Source organism: Cupressus sempervirens, chromosome 11 (genome assembly GCF_028749045.1).
Source record: "Cupressus sempervirens isolate cs-2001-9-10 chromosome 11, ASM2874904v1, whole genome shotgun sequence".
NCBI classification, from domain to species: domain Eukaryota; kingdom Viridiplantae; phylum Streptophyta; class Pinopsida; order Cupressales; family Cupressaceae; genus Cupressus; species Cupressus sempervirens.
Genome location: NC_143128.1, coordinates 708,032,897 through 708,052,915, shown reverse-complemented (window position 1 = coordinate 708,052,915; position 20,019 = coordinate 708,032,897).

Here is a 20,019-nt window from a genome sequence, read left to right as displayed (position 1 = left end):
AACTGTAAATTGAATAAATTAATATGTATATAGTCATTTAATAAAGGTGTTTGAGTTTTAAATTAAAGAATGTAGGATGTTGGTGTCCAATCTTGAGAAGTTGAGAAATCACTTATATGGTCAATATTATTAGGATCCTTAAGATCTAATACAATATTGGTGAAGTCAAGATAAAAATAAAGACTAAAGTAGGGATAGTTGGATAAGTTAGGGCCGAAAGAACACCTAGTTGTCCAAAGACCTTGTAGAGTTAACACAACAAAAGAAAATAATAGTGAACAGCCCCAAGTAGAGAAAAAGCAACAAAATCTTTATTGATTCATCACATTATCCACAAACATTTGTGGCTATGAGGCATTCTGGGTTATGGCCAATACAAGATGATTGCAAATTACAAATTCAAGATCCATGATCTCTACAAATTTTAATTCTAAATTTTCTCCTCTATGATCATTTACATTTTTTTCCAAACACTCTCCAAGCCCCCCTTTTAACCTAAGTTGAGACACCTCAACTTGTACTTGCACAAATTGCTTAAAGAATATTATATATCCTTACATAAGAGATGGAAAACCTTATAAAAATATGCACACATCCCAATGAATGCTACTTACATTAAATTCATGACATAAATCAAATAAACAAGTCAGATCTTACTAAGAACCAATCACAGAAAAACTTGAGCAAACAAGGAAATGAGCATCAACAAACCAATGAGGTCACTCAACATATGAAGAAACTTGACATCAATTGAACTCAGTGAAAATAGTAACTCAACCATCAAAAGGAAACTTGACCAATTTAGGAACTTGACAATTACTTCGCTTGACGAATATCAAAACTCAACAACAATTGCAACTCAAAAATAACTAAAAAATGCCCAAAGATGAGAAAAATAGAAAGGCAACATAGGGTACTCCTACATCACACGACTAGTGTTGAAAGAAATGATTCTCTTAAATCATTGAGATGTCACAACCTAAAATGAATCCCACTCAGATTGAGAAATCCATGTAGTAGTCTCCACTGCTAAATTCTTCCACTTCACCAAATATATATAGTAATCTTTGTATCTTGCTCTCTTAACCAACATTCAGATCCAATATTTATTAAATCTCTTATATGTACTTCTTAGTATAATCACCTAGTAAAAAACTATCATCATCTAACTCATGATACTTATATAAATCAACAATATTGAATTTAGGAGATATATCCATGTCATTAGGCAACTCAACTTCATAAGAATTTGATGCAGGGAGTTCAGAGAGTCATAACTTTTGACTCAAATATGTGTTTTCTTAGATTTTTCTGGGTTTTTCTAAAAATCTATAGTTGAGGTGGATTCCAACTTAACCAACTTTGTTAGGGCCATTTCGAATATATTTTCAAGAGCCAGAAATTCCATCTCGAACTTTGAATTTCACTTCTAAAATAGCTTAGGTGTTTTAAATTTTTTTTGCTTTGTAATAACTTCAAAATTTCTTTCTAAATTTCAAAGATTAGTTGGCAATTCACCTTTTTGGATTAAAGAGTAGATTTAGAAAACTTTGAAATTGCTTTCAGGGGTTTTTTAGAAGTTACCAAAATGGCATATTTCTTCTATTGTCGAAATATGCCAAATTTGAAAATTTCCTATTTTTTGTAGTAGTGTTATTTAATAGAGTTTGAGAACCATGTAGAAGCAATTTTTGAGAGGAATGAAGAATTGAAAGTTTTTGAATTCTATATTCTAATATGGAATTATTAATTTCTTTGTATCACCTATTTTAGTAGAGTAAAATGAACACTAATCTATAAAAAGCATTCTCAATGCTAAAAACAAATAAACACTTAAGATAGGACCAAAGAAGACAAAATTGAGGAAAGTAAACCAAAAATGGTAGACTCCTCAAGTGCTTCTCATGATGATGAAGCTATGTCCCTGATGGATAGTGGATGTATGCTCACGATGTGCTCAAGCTCCAAATGGATGAGTGATAATCAAATATGAGTGTGGATGAATGATTCAACAATGAAGGTATGGAGGGTTTTCAACATTATAATAGTATTTTGGTAGTTTTTAGGCTCTCAAAATAGCATTATAAGTTTGCTTCAAAAGTGGATAATTTTAGTGAAGGAAGAGGCTTCTATTTATAGGCCAAGGGGTGGAAGGATGGACGATCAGGATGCAAGGATGGCAAGATGGTGAGGGAGGGCTAGGATGCACTCAAAGGGGAGCACATGGATTGTGCTTGTTTAAAGCCAATTAGGAGGTGACACATGTCACAAGGTGATTGGATGTGAGAGGGTAGGATATGATTTGGTCAAAGGAGTAATGAGGGAGGTTGAGCCATAAATGGGGATGGTTGGGTCAAATAGAGATGGTTGGGAGGAGGATGAGATTGTTGACTTTGGCTTGGGTTATAAATAGAGGTGGTTAGGAGGAGGATGAGATTATTGACTTTGGCTTGGGTTAGCAAGTCTTAACCCTTGCTTAAGTTGTGCACATGATTAGAAGAGGGATTAGGATTAGCTTAGGAGTTGGCTAACCTTGTTTAGGGAATGTGACAAGGTTAGAGGGGGGTTTGGGATTAGAATTGACATCTTCTAGAAGAGTCTAGGCTTCTAGGATGAGGATAAATAAGGTTTTTTAGAAAATAAATAAAGTTTTATTTATTTCAAGGGTTTGGGTTGAGGAGATATTTATTAAAATATTTTTAATAAATATGAGGATTAATATTTAATCTTAATTAAATATTTTGAGTTGGGATTAGGGGTAGGAAATGATGGGATTAGCCTTTAATTGAAATTAAAGAAGGATTAGAAGATTTTGGAAGAGGTTAGTGGTTTTAAGGAAATTGGCCAAGTTTTGGGCAAAAAATAAATAAATAATTTATTTTGGGATTTTTGGTCAATTTATTAATTAAATAATTAATAAATAAGGAAATAATGTTTAAATAAGGTTTAAACATTTTTGAGAGGGATTTCTTAATTAAATATTTTTAATTAAGATAAAGGGATTTAATGGCATAAAAATTAATTAATTAATTAATTAAATAATTAATTAATAAAAGATGTCAGGGATTTTTTTCAGAAAATAAAAATACTTTATTTTCTAAAGAATTTTTAGGTGTCTACACTAATATGGAATTATTAATTTCTCTATGAGTTGAGATTGGTTTGCTACATCATTTGGTATCAGAGCAGTAAGATGGCTAGGAGAGGAAGAGGAAGAGGAAGAGGAAGAGAAGGCATCACACTGATGCAAAAATTGGTACTAGATATGTAGAGGGAGATTGAACGACTCAATGAGCAACTAGATAATCAAGAAATACAAAGAGGAAATGATATTGATGAAGAGGGAGAAAATAAAGATGAGAAACTGGGAGAAATGAGCTATGAAGATAGAGTTCTCAAGGCTTTAGAAGGAAGGAGTGAAGCAATAAAAATTGATGTTTTAGACTATGTTGGTAGTCTTAAGCCGGAAGAACTAATAGACTGGCTAAATGAGATGGGAATTTTTTTTGAATGGAAGCCCATGAAAAAAGAAAAGAAGATGAAGTTTGCATGTATAAAGCTAAAAGGAGATGCAATGATATGGTGGAATCACCTCCAAAAGGAACAAGTTAGAAATGGCAAGGAGAAGATTAAGTCATGGATCAAGATGGAGAAAAAGCTAAGAGAAAAATTCTTACCCATGGATTATTTGCAAACCCTCTTTTGCAGATTCCAAAATTTGAACCAAAACTTGTCTTTAGTGCAAGACTATACTAATGAGTTCTACAAGCTATCCAGGCACATAGAGCATCAAGAAAATAACAAGCAGATGGCTACTAGATATGTTAATGGCTTGAAATTCTCTAGTCAAGATGAACTAAGCATGCATTGTGTTAACAGTATGGAGGAAGCCTACCAACTAGCTCTGAAGGTTGAAGAAAAGTAGAATAGGCAATATAACTAGAGGAATAGAGGTGGTCAAAGGGGTACTTCAACTCCATTTCAGGGAGGTTTTAATGGTGGCCAAGGAGAGAGTTTTCAAGGCTCTGAAAAAATTATAAATGCTACATTAGATCCTCCAAATCAAGGAAGAGGAAGGGGGTTTCAATGAGGTCGAGGCTATGGAAGTGGAAGAGGCTGGGAAAACCAAAGAAGGCCTTTTAGTTGTTTTAGGTGTAGAGAAGAAGGCCACATGGCTTTTGAGTATTCCAATTTCAGCATGCAAGATAGAAATCAAGGAGGCCCATCCAGAGTGAACCTAGCCTAGGTTGAGAATGAATCTGAACAAGAAGTAGCTCCAGATATGGGAGAAAGTCTAATGATGAGAAGGGCAATGATTAGTCCAGCCAAGGAGGATGTAGAGGAGAAGAGCACTAATGATTCATGGTTCAAGACCAACATATTTCAAACAAGGTGTACCTTAGGGGGAAAGGCATGTCAAGTAATTGTAGGTGGAGGCAGTTGTAAGAATATGGTTTTTAAAGAAATGGTAGATAAATTAAATCTTCAGTGTGAAAAACACCCTCATCCTTATCGAATTGCATGGTTTAAAAAGGGAAGTGAAGTCATGATATATAAGAGACATCTTGTTAAATTTTCCATAGGAAAGGTCTACAAGGATGAGTTGTGGTGTGATGTGATTCTAATGGATGCATGCCATGTCCTCTTGGGTCATCCTTGGCAGTATGACCAAAAGGTTGTTCATAATGGGGAAAAGAATACTTACACCTTCTGGAAGGATGGATCTAAGGTAGTATTATTACCTCTAAAGTGTGATGGAAAAACTAAAAGTATGCTATCTAAAAAGGAACTTGTCTAGGAGATGAAAGTGACAGGGTGTTGTTATGCATTGGTAGTACAAAAGGGGAAAGAGGATGACTTGACTATACCACTAGAAGTAGCTGTAGTGTTGGAAGAATTTAGATGTCATTCCAGAGGAGCTACCTAATGGACTTCCCCCAAAAAGAGATATCCAACATCATATTGATTTTATTCCAGGAGAAAGTCTCCCCAATCAAGTGGCATATAGAATGAGTCCCACCCAACATGTAGAACTAGACAAACAAGTGACCAAGCTCATACAAAAGGGTTTAGTACAAGAAAGCATGAGCCCCTGTGCTATCCCAACATTATTGACTCGAAAGAAAGATGGGATGTGGAGGATGTGCACAGACAGTTGAGCCATCAATAGAATAACCATCAGGTATCATTTTCCTATCCTATCTTTGGATAATATTTTGGATGTTCTTGCTGGAGTGAAGTATTTCTCTAAGATTGATCTACGAAGTGGGTACCATTAGATCCGTATCCGAGAGGGGGATGAGTGGAAAATAGCTTTCAAAACTAGGGATGGTTTGTATGAATGGAAGGTTATGCCTTTTGGTTTTTCCAACACACCTAGTACTTTTATAAGACTCATAAACACTATGTTGCATCCCTACATTGGTAAGTTTTTAGTAGTTTATTTTGATGATATACTAATTTTTAGTAAGGGAAGTGTGAGGCCTCGCCCCAACCCTTCGTAGCCTTAGTTGTTACTTTATCATTTTGATACTCACGACTCGAGATGTTGAGATATTATCAGATACTTGAGCATATTATATTATTTTATGTTGTGTGATGTTATTTTCAGATATTTGATGTTTGTCATTTAATGCTTTATGTATATGTATGTTGATGATATCAATAAATGTAGGATTGATACTTTGATTTAAGAGATTTTAAATGGTTAAGAATTAAGTAGGATGAAAGAAACCCTGATTGATGTATGTTTCAATTTATGTTATTTTTTGATACATAAATAAATAAATAAATAAATAAATAAATATATATATATATATATATATATGTACATGTGATTTTATGGGACTACTTATGTGTGCAATGAGTGTACAAATATTTTAGCCGATAAAATCGATGGAGGAACATAACTAATCTCTACGTGCTAATTTTGGAAATCTTATTGTTCGTAATTCAAGTATTGCATTGTGAGATGTATGTATGTATCTTTCTATGTTCAGTGAATGTTAATGTTCGTAACTATGTTCTTTTAGTGTCGCTTGACACTCATGAATTGCTTATGTTCTTCAGTGTGTTGATTAGGGTTACCTGTGTAACCTTCAGACATAAGTCAGATTAAGTTAGTATCTTTTGCTAATTTGGTTCTTAATCAAGTTTAGTCACCCTTAATCCAGATTAGTGCTTAATCTGCATTGTTAGAGTTGTTAGTTGGTCCTAAATTATTTCCTAGCTTTTGTTTGGTTCCTAACCTATTCCTAAGGCTTTAAAACATGAAATAATTAGACCCAAGGGGTATGGGTATGGGTTGGGGGTCTTTTCCAACCCCTAAGCCCCTTTTATTGACTTTTGAGGTCACTCAAAAAGTCTCTTTTTGCCTTTGTGCGAAAATTGACTATGGCTACCATGAGTTGCATCACCTCACCTCCATTTAGTGATTAACCATAGTGTGGGTTGAGTTAGGAGCTTCTAGATTTGTAGGTGGGTGGGTGAAGTTATTGATCCTTTTGGTAGTTGAGTTTGAGGCTTATTTAGAGGCCCTTCTTGGTCTAGTGGAGGTTGTTACCCAATCTCTACATTTAGAGAGGAGTCTTGGAAGATTGAAGCAAGGAAGGGAAAAGCTCTACTCAAACTTGTTCATATTCCATTACCTCTTTGTGAAGGTAGGAATTTTCATCTCCCTTGTTCAAATTTCATTCTTGTTTCATGCTTATGCTACCTTGTTGTTGTTTGAATGCTTGTATGTTTGTGGGTATGTTGGGAAGATTTGAAAACCATGTTATTTTGAATGAGTTCCTTTCATGTTTATGTTTTTTTTTGAGATTTTTTGCATGGGTGTTTTGGTATTACTCACCCTTGGATAGGGCAGAAGTGACCAATTTTGCAAAAGGTCTTTTTAGTTGGACTCCAACTAGTGTAGAGTCTCTTCTCAGGATGAGAAGAGGGAAAGAGGGTAGGGTGTTATGGGCCCCTACTTGTCAGCACAAACCTCATATGAGTATGGCATGTTTAAATGGAAGAACGAAAGTTCTTGGTTAATAGCCCCGATTGGGCATCTATTTTGGTGTTGTGCTTGACTTCTCCTGTTGGAAAAATCCACCTTTCCCTAGTTTTGATTCATTGTGAATCCTATCGTGATAACCTTGTTTGAATATGCATGTTTCAATTGTTTCTTGGTCATGCTTGTTGTCACTTGATCAAATCCTATTGCCTCCATGGTTTGAGAAATGTGTTGCAGAAATTGTTATGAATCACTTGATGAGGGTCATGAAGGAAATTCAATTTTATTGTTGTAATTCGGGATTGAAATCCTATGTAATTTTTATTTCAAACTTTGTTGTAATGGCAATAAAGCCAGGTTTTCTTCCTGGTTCTTTCCCGGGTGAGCCTTTAAATTAGGTTTGCCAATAAAAATGGTGATTGAGTAGTGTTGCTTACCATGAGATTTAATCATAATTTTTCAATTATATGGATGCTCATTAAAAATAGGATGAATGATGATGGTTTAATTGAGCAAAATTTTCAAATTTCCTTATATGTTCAAAATGAAAATTATGTTAAGGAAAGAAAATAATGGCTAAGCTTGATATGTTTCAATTCAAATTGTATAGGAGATCAAATAAATATGGTGTTAATGTGACACAAACTATTGTATCCATATTTTAGTTCTATTAAAAAATATAGACCAAAAAAAAAAAATACATTGTCTTGTAAACCTTAGAAAATTTTTGTTAAAAAAAAAGAGTTTCAAGAGAGTAAAAACTCTCTGTCTTTTGTATGGGGAAAACAAATTAAATGCCCCTTGAAATAGAGAATATTCTCTTCAAAATTCTCTTTTAAATCAATTGTAAAATCTTGAAAATTAAAACTAAATTGATAATGATAATTGAAAAATGTGTATAATATAATTTAAAACTAAATATCTTCTTATCTTTTCTTACCTATATTTCTTTATGGCTTCAATGCTTTCCCTCTTTTCCTTGTTGGTCGCAACTCTAAGGGTTGAAAAGACATTATGTTGTAGCTTATAAATAAGTCAACAAAATCATTATTGGGGGGGGGTGGGGGGGGGTGACGTCACCCTGCCACCATGTCCCATCTCATCTCCTTTTCAAAAACTAGGCGCTCACCTCATATTTGGGTGGAGGTTTTATGATTTATTTAAGCAAGCAAGCAAATTTTTTTAAAACAAAACACTTAACCTTTCTCTCCCCCCTAAGCGCCAACTTGGCTCCCTTCCATGACAAGAAAGGAGGGGGGGGACAAGACTGGCATGGTACCACGAGACAGCGCGCAGGTCTGGCCTTGGAGAATGGGACTTGAGTGGGTGGGGTGGGGAGATTTAAGTATAAGGGTAAGCTTGTTTAGGTGAGGGGTTTAGTTAGTATTTTAGGTTAGTTAATTTATTATTTTAGTGTTAGTTTGTGTCATCTTAAGTGTTTAAAGTTAGTATAGGTTAGTGTAAGTTAGTAATAGGTTTTTTGTTAGTTAGTTGTTTTTGATAGTTAGTTTAATTTTATTTAATTGTAAGTTATTTTTAAAATTTTAGTATGTAGTTTTAAGTTAGTCTTTATCGTGTTGTTTAGTAGTTAGTTAAATTTATTTTAGATTGTAAGATAATTGAGTTAGCATGTTAATTACTATTAGTTAATTTATTAAAATTGTTTTAGTTAGTTTAGTATATATTATATTATGTTGGTAGTTACTCTTTGTAATTAATTAATTATTTTAATTAGCTAATTTTAAATGTAATTAAGTTTGGTTAACAATGTTAGTGAGTTATTTAAAATTTATTTAAGTTTTAAGTTAGTTATTGTTTGTTATTTGTTAATTATTTTAGTTAGTTGTTATTTGAATATAGTTTTGTTTAATTTTGCAAATGTAATTTAGTTAGTTTTAACATTAATGTTAATTTGATTTAAGTGTTGATAGTAGTGTTTTGTTTCTTAATTGTTATAATTGTTTTAGTTTGTCCTAATTAAATAAAGTATAGAAGGGTTGATTGCCTATTTGAAATAAGTTTAAATGGGGAATTTATTTGATTAGATTTTACAATTAATTTTTAAATTCGAATTCATGTACATTGTTATTTAAGTAATTTTTGCATATCATTATAAGTTAATGTAATATCATAACTTTTGTCAATATAAACTTAATAACAAGAATATTAATTTACCAATGTAGAGAACCTATACTTAACTGTGAGCATAACCTTACCATACTTAGAGCATTTTGAAATTATAAATTATAAAAAATAAAAAAATAAAAAAATTGTGTGTTTTGCCTCGTAGTTTGGGCATGACAGGAAGGGAAGAAAATCTGCAACACTTGAGGATAATATTGAGGGTATTGAGGAGATAAAAGATCTATGCTAATTTAAAGAAGTGTAGGTTCATGCAAGAAAACTTGGTTTTTCTAGGATTTGTCATTTTTGCAGATGGTGTCAAAATGGATCCAAAGAAAGTTTGAGCCATTCTTGAATGGCCTAGTCCACATAGTATCACTAAGGTGAAAAGTTTCCACAACTTGGTTACTTTCTATAGTAAGTTCATTCGTAATTTCAGTAGCATTGTAGCACCTATGACAAATTGCACTAAGGGTTGAGAGTTCTCATGGGCCAAAGAGGCTGAAGAGAGTTTCCAATACCTAAAGAAGAAGGTCACTGAAGCTCCAATACTAGCACTACCAGATTTTGACAAAATGTTTGAAGTGAACTGTGATGCCTCACATGTGGGCATTGGTGCTGTACTTAGCCAAGAAGGTAAACCCATTGCCTTTTTTACTGAAAAATTGAATGATGTACGAAATAAATATTCTACATATGATATAGAATTCTATGCAATTGTGCAAGCTTTGGGGCACTAGAATCATTAATTAGTACCCAAGGAATTTGTGTTGTTCATAGACCATATTGCTCTAAAATACTTGAACGGACAAAATAAATTGAACACTAGACATGCAAAGTGGGTCTTTTTCCTATAAGGCTATACCTTTGTTCTAAAGCATAAATCTGGGAAACAAAATCAAGTTGTAGATTCCTTGAGTAGGTGATTTGTTCTTTTGAATATCATGGAAACAAAGGTGGTTGACATTGATGTAATCAAAGATTTGTATGAGTCTGATAGTGACTTTTGGGAAGTTGTTGATCAGTTGAAGAATCCAGTACCTGGACATGCATACACTATTCAAGATGATTATCTAATGCAATATGGTTACTTATTCAAGGGAAAGTAGCTATGTGTTCCTATAGGTTCAATGCGAAAAAATATTATTCAGGAATTTCATAGTAGCAGTATGGCTGGGCATTTTGGGAAGGATAAAATAATAGCTTTAGTGGAAGATAAGTACTATTGGCCAAAGATGAAGTGAGATATCACCAGGTTTGTGGAGAGGTGTCGAGTTTGTCAAGTAGCCAAAGGGCACTCCTAGAACATTGGATTATACATGCCATTACCAGTACTAGTTAGACTGTGGACAGATTTGAGTATGGATTTTGTATTGGGATTGCCACATACACAGTGAGGTAATGACTCTATTTTTGTAGTTGTGGACAAATTCTCAAAAATGGTTCATTTCATTGCTTGTAAGAAAACTAGTGATGCTACTAGGGTGGTTGAGTTATTCTTTTCTAAGATAGTCAGATTGCATGGGGTTCCAAAAATAATCACCTCTAACTGAGATACCAAGTTCTTGAGTCATTTTTGGTGGACGTTATGGAAGAAAATGGGAACAAAATTATAGTTCAGTAGTGCTTACCATCCACAAATAGATGGACAAATAGAAGTTGTTAATCATAGTTTGGGTAATTTGGTGCGATGTATTGTTGGAGAGAAGCCCAAATAGTGGGATTTGGCACTACCTCAAGAAGAATTTGCTTATAACAGCTCAGTGAATAGGTCAATTGACAAGTCACCATTTCAAGTTGTTTATGAGCATAACCCTCAAGGTGCTCTTGATTTGGTGCAACTCCCTTTGGGTGACAAAGTCAGTGATGATGAAGCCTTTGCAGAGTAGCTCCACCAGTTGCAGGAAGATGTAAGGAAAAAGTTGCAGAACAACAATGAGTGGTACAAAGCTTCTATAGATGCTACTCAAAGGTATAAAGATTTTAGTGAAGGGGTCTAGTGATGGTTTATCTTAGAAAGGAGAGGTTCCTACTGGTGACTTATCATAAATTAAAATATAAGAAAATTGGGCCCTGCAAGATTTTGAAAAAGATTAATGATAATGCATATGAGTTAGAGCTCCCAAGTGGTCTTGATATATCTCCTATGTTTAATATTTTTGATTTGTATACTTTCCATGGTGATGATACCTCTGTTGAAAAAGAAGATGAGGTAGACTAGACTCAAACCATACCCATCAAAAAGAGAGAAAAGGTTGCATAGATTCTTGACAAGAAGACTATTTAGACTTACCAGGGTGACTACAATAGATATCTCATGCAGTGGGAAGGGTTGACACCAATAGATAGCACTTGGATTATAGAATGAGAGTTATAGTAGATAGATGAGCCTAAATGGAAGTAGTTTGAGGACTCTGGAACTTGCAGGAGCTTCATTCTTTTCAAGCAGGGGAGAATGATGTAGGGAGTTCAGAGAATCATAACTTTTGACTCGAATTTGGGTTTTCTTAGATTTTTTTGGGTTTTTTTTAAAATCTATAGTTGAGGTGGATTCCAACTCAACTAGCTCTATTGGGGCCATTTTGACTATTTTTTTGAGAGCTAGAAATTCCATCTTGACCTCCGAATTTCACTTCTAAAATAGCTTAGGTGTTTTTCTAATTTTTCTGCTTTGTAATAACTTTGAAATTTCTTTCTAAATTTTAGAGATTAGTTGGCAATTCACCTTTTTAGGTTAAAGGGTAGATCTAGGAAACTTTGAAATTGCTTTTAGGGGTTTTTTAGAAGTTACCAAAAATGGCATATTTCTCCTATTGTCAAAATCTGCCAAATTTGAAAATTTCCTATTTTTTGTAGTAGTGTTATTTAATAGAGTTTGAGAACCATTTAGAAGTAGTTTTTGGGAGGAATGAAGAATTGAAAGTTTTTGAATTCTATATTCTATTATGGAATTATTAATTTCTCTGTGAGTTGAGATTGTTCTACTACATTAGAATTACCACTATCAAAATTCCTCAAGATCTTACAAGAACTAGTAGCTTTTGGAAAATATATGACTATAAAACAAAAACTTTTAGTCATACCTAGTCCGAAACTTTTTAGTCACATGACTAAAATTGATCACAGTCCACTATTTATTTTAAATTTACAAGTATAAGTAACTATATTTGTGACTATTTTGGTCATTAAGTAAAATCACAAGATCAACCAAATAGAAATAAGTAAATACAATACCAAATAAATGACTAAATAAGTGACTAGATAATCTGTCACTAATAACTAATCGCCTAAACACAAGTAACTAAATAAACTACCAAATAAATGACCGAATAAGTGACTGGATAATTAGTCACTAAGAATTCATCATGTTTACATTCTCTTAGGTTTATTTATTAATGGATTAGGTTAATTTTATTTTCCATAACTCATTCATGGACCTTGGACCTTCTCTTGCTCCCATTAATTGTGGTTTTACTTCAAATCTTCCCAAATACATGACACTATGTTAATACTCTTTTGTGCAATACTGCAAATTGATTCAATTTTTCTCTAAGATATATATCAATAAATGATTGGATTAATAAAAAAATCTTAATTTAGTTCTTTTGTATTTACATTGCTGATTTGGATTATCAATTATTTATTTTAACATTCATAATAGAAAGAATTTCTATTTTATAATTAATATTTAAAAATAGAGTTAAACATATTAACAATTTATTACATGATAGATTCATGCAAGTTCATCTTTGGAGACATATGTAGCTTTTATTTCTTACATGTTGGGATTGGTTGTTTATGTATTTTTAGAATTTGTGTACGATAGATCCTACTAGGACCTATAACTTATAAACTCTATGTAATTTTTTTATAATTATCAAAAAATAAGGTGATGCATTTTAATTTAACAAAATAATAATAAGATAATAGATATTTTAAAGTTAATTGATAAAAGATTTTGATATTAATTAAATGTAAGCTTTAAAATAATATAATATAATATTTATTATTTTACTTTATATTTTATAATATAAGTTATTAAATATACTTATATAATATATCTATAATTAATAATTCACATATATCAAAATTTAAAATATAAACCATTATACTTATTATTATAATATATTGTTAGATATAAATTATATTTTCTAATACATTACACCATATAATAATAAAAAGTATTATTACAATACAAATTAAAATATTTTATACTACTTACTTAAACACTTAATAAATAGAAACATAAAAATGACTATAATTAATTGTCATAATTTTTTTGTTCCATTTATTATTATGTCATATTCTAAAAATAATAATATCTAAATTAGTAAACCTCTTGCATTCTCAGTCTATTTTAAATTAAAAATAAAAGAACATATATTTCTTGTCTAATGTAGAAGTATGGCAAGAAGTATAATGTTTCAGATGCAACTCATCATTCAACTTTTGACAACTGAACCTTTTTTTGCATGGCATTATAGCCACAAAGTTTCTTTCCAATCTATAACCAAAGAGTGTTTCAATAGTTTTCCACCAAGTTGAAGTAGGGTTCAAAAGTGGTGAATGATATTTGGAAGAACAAACAATGATGGAAGAATTATAGTAAAAGAATGAATGGGAGAAGTCATAAAGGGATCAAGTTAAATAATTATTTTTCATATCTCTAGGTAAGTAAATTCTTAAACTATTTCTTTCTTTATCAATTAGAATAAGAAACTTAAAAAAAGGGTTTAGAGAATGAAACAAAAAAAATTCCAAGACAAGGGTTCAATTTCTAAACCTAATCAAAGAAAATAAGGAAGGGGATGATAAAAAGGAAAAGGAATAAAATCCTTCTCTATCTAAATCTTTGTCATGTCCTTTGAGTTCAAAGCCCATCCCTATTGCATCTTTATGGATAAAGGTTCAAAATGGATACCAAATAGATAAATAAGTACAATCATCAATAGTCGGTACCATCTATAATCGACTAGATAAAGCTTGCTCATAGATATCCAATGAGGGAAATGAGTTGAAAAATTAATTATATAAACAAGTAAACTCATTAATAGTTTCTAATCCAATAAGCCTATCAAGTGAAACTTGCTTGAATATGTTGGTCTATCTAAGTTTTGGTCTCTATTAGTGTTAAACTCTTAGTCATATATAAGTTAGAGTCAATCAGTCATCACTATGACTGAGCTACTCTATATAGGTTGAGTCATGTAAAGACTTGTAAATTATCATGTATATATTGAGCTCTATAGGAGTTGAGAAAGTATTTGTTTGCTAAGTATTTTAAGTATACGTGGAGTACTATTAATGTTAAGCAAACAAGATCACATAGATGTTGAATTATGTAGAAGGAGAAAAACAAGTTAAGGCCAAGAAACAATAGGTAGACCAGTTATGACTATGCTTCAAAGATAGTGTGTTTCGAGTACCATAGAGTGAATAGAAATGTCTAGAATTGTATAAACCTTGACGTAAACCATTTTGAGTTGACATGTAAAAAATATTTAATTATTGTAGATTTTGTTACAATGGTTGTTATACATTTTGAAATGGATCACATGAAGGATGAATAACCAATCAGATAAAGAGGCAAAAGGGGAATATCAAGATCATTGATCTTATTCTAGAAGACTCTGTAGATGTCTTTAAATAGAAAGATCCAAACCCTATTTTTATACATGGAGTAAGATATTGTAGAAGAGAGTGTAAATTATGCAAAGGACTTAAGTTTGTTAGAAATAGATAATATTGAGAGGGTGGGGTGAATCAATATTTTCAATCTTTTTGCCCACAACTAAATTTTATTAGTTACTTTTCCACATGCATAAGAGAAAGAACCAATAGTGCAAAAAAAAAAAAAACAACCATACAAGAGAACTCATGATGCAAGGGCACACCACCCTTACCAACTCATAACCAAGAATGCACCAATATGGAGACAAAGAGATGACAAAATGCTTCAAAGCATGCTTTATTAATACTTGAAATTCATTATGATATTCTCAAAAAGAGAGAACTCCAAATTATTACAATATAAGAGAGATTCCACACTAAGAGCTTCCAACTAGCTTGCACACCAAGAGCTTCTACAAGAAGAACTTCCCAACTAAGATTTTATACATTAAGATCCTTCACCTCCAAAGCTTCTATACAAGAAGAGATTACACCTTGAAGAGCTTATGCTTGAAGAGCTTGCACTTGAAGGGCTTACACTTGAAGAGCTTGATTACAAATGACCATAAGCCTTGCTTAAATAGGCACTTATCATCCAAGACATTACAAACACAACCAATGTGGGATAAAAGGTAAATACAACTATCTTAAAATAAATATTAAATTCTCACCCAAATACAACTAAGCACCACCATGTGGACCAATTAGAAAATTATATTTCCTTTGTGGATCATAACAAATATTAAATGCATGATTTAAGGAACTTTCCACAAACTTCTAAGATGCCACATGGAATGACAACCTTTTTCTTATTTTTTTCTATTTCATTGCCTATGCACCTTGAAAATAGAAATTCCTCTTTTCTCCTTTTTTTTATTTTTTAAAATTATTTTTCTTTCTAATTTCATCACTTTCTCTCTCCTCTACAATTTTTTTTCTTACTTTCAACATGCCCCCTTTAATTTTTGATGCATGATGCTCCTACATTAGACACCCATGGTAGGAAAAAGTTTGTGGATATGAATTCACAAAATGAAGTAGCCACTACTAAATTTTTTTTTCTTCTCTCCCAACACCTAGCTAGAACAAGTATCCACTGTTGATATATTTCCTTTGTTCTTCTTTTCAAACACCTAGCTAGAACAAGTGTCTACTGCTGAAAATACTTTTCCCCGATGAACTCTGTCCAAGTATAACTCTCATCCTCCTCTAATCTTGTTGGATTAACCACACCTATAATAAACTCTACAACACCATACCAATATTCCTTTTCATACCACACATCACTAACAAGATCCTCATGCAAACTATCATTATTATCTTTTAAATTCATTTTATATTTAGCATCCCATAATTCATAGAAATTTACCTCTTTCACATCTTCATCTTTAATTTTTTCTTTCATGTCATCAACAATGCATGTGATTGCTTCACTTGTTTGATCTCCAACTAAGGAATTATATGTATCCTCTACTGTTGCAATCTTCAAATCATCTTCATCTGCTTCTAGCGCAAAAATATTTTCATCTTCATGCTCTTCTACTGGATCATCTTTCGTTTCTACATCTAAAGAATTATCAACATCTCTTTTTTGGTAATGCACTCTTCTCTTCCGCAACTCAGCTTCTAATTCATTCACGTGCTTTTGCAAATCAAAGAATGTAACTCGCAATGCCTCTTGATTTCTTGATCTAATTTTCTCAAGTCTAAGAATCCTTAAAATCCATCCAATATCAAAATTCATCTTCTTCATTCTCTTCTCCATAATCAAGTCTTCATAAGAAAAATCTTGTGCAACATAAGCACCTCATGCAAACTACCTCACAATCAATGATCTATCTATACACTTACCTAAAAGCATGATCCTCATGCAAACTGTCTCACAGTCGGTGATTTGTCTACACATTCAAGAACTTCTTCTTGACAAACTCCACCCAGCCCAAGGTTCTGGTGCAAACTACCTCATGTTTGATGATCTTTACACATGCTTAGGAACTCCCACTTTGATACCATTGATGTAGGGCCACACCACCCTTACCAACTCATAATCAAGAATACAACAATATGGAGACAAAGAGATGAAAAAATTCTTCAAATCATGCTTTATTAATACTTTAAATTCATTACAATATTCTCCAAATGAGAGAACTTCAAATTCTTATAATATAAGAGAGCTTCTACACTAAGAGCTTCCAACTAGCGTGCACATCAAGAGCTTCTACAAGAAGACCTTCCCAACTAAGATCTTATACATTAAGATCCTTCACCTCCAAAGCTTCTATACAAGAAGATATCACACCTTGAAGAGCTTACACTTGAAGAGCTTGATTAAAATTGACCATAAGCCTTTCTTAAATAGGTATTTACCATCCAAGACATTACAAACACAACCAATGTGGGATAAAAGGTAAATACAACTACCTTAAAATAAATATTAAATTCCCACCCAAATACAACTAAGCACCACCATGTGGACCAATTAGAAAACTACATTTCCTTTGTAGATCACAACAAATATTAAATGCATGATTTAAAGAACTTTCCACAAACTTCTAAGATGCTATCTACATACTTCGACAAATGGAATGACAACCTTTTTCTTATTTTTTTTTCTATTTACACCACCTATGCACCTTGAAAATAGAAATTCATCTTTTCTCCTTTTTTATTATTCTTTTTATTATTTTTCTTTCTATTTTCCTCGCTTTCTCTCTCTTCCACAATTTCTTTTTCTTACTTTCAACATGCCCCCTTTTATTTTTGATGCACGATGCTCTTGCATCAACTCATAACACCATATTTTGTTAACTAGGGAAACCTTGGCCAAGGGAAAACCTCAGTGGGGATGGAACCCACAAAATAATTCACTATATAAAGAATCTGGTTAAGGATATTGATCTTGTTATGAGTCTATGAAGAATGTATAGTGTCTCGAGTCCCTATTAGGAGACTAGGCCTTGTTAGAAGCCTCAACCCTATTAGGAGTTTCTTCAACCTTGTTAGGAATTGGTAGAACATATACATATATGTGCAAGAAGAACCCACTACCCTAACATGTAGCTATACAAATAAGTTCTTCAAGAGAATAGATATACATAGAAAACTAGATCACTTGATGCACTTTGAAAATCTTCTGAATGTTAATAATTGTACATAGCTGGATTACTTGCTATACTTCACAATTCTTTTGATTGGCAATTCTTCACAAAAAGGGTAACAATGCATATATCAAATTGCATCATATCTCTCGCCACATATCATTACTTCACATAGTATTTGTTCATTCATATCGCACACTAACTTTGCAAATGAAGTTATTTACTTATGCCAAACGTATTGGTAAATTCTTCCTTAGTTAGATCACATATCATTCTCAGAGTTGGCTCATCAAAAATTTAATAATTAAAAAAATTATTCAAGTTGTTTAACACATTCTATAGACATGCTTTGTTATGCATTGTATCATCACTGCATCACTATTTCCTTTATAACTTGAACTCAATTGATCATATAGACATGCACACTAGTATGCATCATCAGTATGATGTCATGCATCTCTAGTTAACTGTGAATATTCCAAGGGAATATTTTGCTATCATCAAATCTTGTCATGTTTTTGTATCATTGTCTAATAGTTAGACGATTTTCCTTCATAGATAATCATGACTAATCACCAAAACAAATATGTTGTCATAAATTACAACAATATAACTTACCTTATCTGATTGATTGGTCATATTGCCAACAATCTCCCCCTTTGGCATTGATGGCAACATTTTGGGAAAACTGGCTAAGTCCCAAACATGCTATCATACCAATCAAAATAAATAACCATAATACAAAAAAACATTATATTCATGTTTTGAGAGGATTACATCCCTTATAACTCCGATTACAAAGTTTTCTTGAAGCAAAACGTACTACTATACTTCAAAATATAACTATCAATTACACTTTTCCTTATTTCTCCCCCTTACAATTACAATTTTCCATGTTTCTCCCACTTTAACATCAATGAAAAAGGTGCCAATAAAAGGAAAAGAGAAAGAAATGTCAAAAACTAGTAGCTACATCAAAAACTGGAGAAACAATCACTGGAATCATTCCTCATTTGCACAAGGTATTTCTTCAAACTATCTTTTAGTGCATCAGATACATTGATTAGCACACATAAGGCATATGTGGCTAACTTTGTTGTATTCAAATCTATAGCCATGAATTTTTCATATGAGGACTTTACTGTTAAGCATTCCTCCAACTGATTTTCTAGCAATGTTAGCTATGGTGATAAGTGATCTATCAAAAAAATGAATCTTAACAAAACCTTCTCCTTTTCTACTTGTAAATCCCTGATGTTGTTATGAAGTGCTTTCATTGTATGCTCAATTGTATCTAACTTCTAATTCTATTTCAGAAAGTTGTTAGTGATCATTTGAAGCTCAGTTACCTTTTCTTTGATTTGATCATCAAAACTTTGAAGATGGATGTATGCTAAGTTGCACTTAGCATAAGCCTATTTTCCTTCTTCTATACTTTGTCTTAATGCCTTAATGCATACATTCAAAGTTTCTATATCATTCCTTATATTTTTACATGTGGTATTAGGGAGTTTACCATCATGCTCCATTTTCACTCAAATTGTAACCACATTAGTAAGTGTTGTGAACTCATTAGCAAAAGTTTTACACAAAATTTCTATGCACTATTGAATATCTGTAGGTGTGTCAACAAGACATACAGTCTTTTCCATTCTGTCCAGAACTGAAGTCAAATTCTATTCAATGGACTTGACTGATTTCTTCTTCTTAAGAAATTTACTCAAAAAAGATATGAGATTTTGTGCTTCATCATCTTCATCTGACTGAATTATTGCTATTATGGCCACTTCTTCTTGAGTAGGTGCTATAGAGGGTGTTGTTTTTGCAGTTACTAAGGGCACACTTGAAGTAGTTAATAAAATGCTAGATTCAACTTTCTTCATAGAAGGTGCATCTCATTTCTTTGGCTCCTGATCTTCTTCTTCATTAGATGACCTGCTATAATCCACAATATTACCAACATTGTTGGAACCAAAATCCTTAAATGGGTCCTCAATTCTATGAACTATCACATTAGTGTTATCCACTTGTATAGATTCACTACCAATGGTGATATGTGGTGAATAATTGGAAATTTGTGTTCCAGTTGGTTGCTCAAAACTATGAAGTGGACTATGTGTAGTAGGACTT